This window comes from Triticum dicoccoides, chromosome 5B (genome assembly GCF_002162155.2).
Source record: "Triticum dicoccoides isolate Atlit2015 ecotype Zavitan chromosome 5B, WEW_v2.0, whole genome shotgun sequence".
NCBI classification, from domain to species: domain Eukaryota; kingdom Viridiplantae; phylum Streptophyta; class Magnoliopsida; order Poales; family Poaceae; genus Triticum; species Triticum dicoccoides.
The window spans coordinates 511419763-511420176 of record NC_041389.1 but is presented as its reverse complement, the minus strand read 5'-3'; positions in this window follow the sequence as shown (position 1 = coordinate 511420176).

The following is a 414-nucleotide window of genomic DNA, read 5'->3' as shown; positions in this document are numbered from 1 at the left end:
CAATCAGCGAGTTGGGGATGGTGCAACGGTGAAAACTGGGGATGAGCATTGGCTGCCCCGGTTATGGTTGTGCCAACCGGTAACACCGTGTGTTACAATTTGAGGTGGGACACACAACTCGTACACGAAATGTTATAGGGACATGACAAAAGTTGATCCTGACTATACCTCTCAAGGAATATATGGAGCATGAATGGACAAAACACTTTGAAATAAAGGGAAGGTTCATTGTCAAGTTGCCCTACAGAATGTACCAAGAAAATAGTGCATGAGAAAGCAATGCGACATCATTAAGGTTATCACTTTAGCGTGAATGAGATTTGGAGTGCCCTTGTTGAAAGTGCGGTCATATGTGTGGCGCATTGCTCACAACATTCTTTCTATTTGTTGGAGAATTTTACACCGAGGTATAAA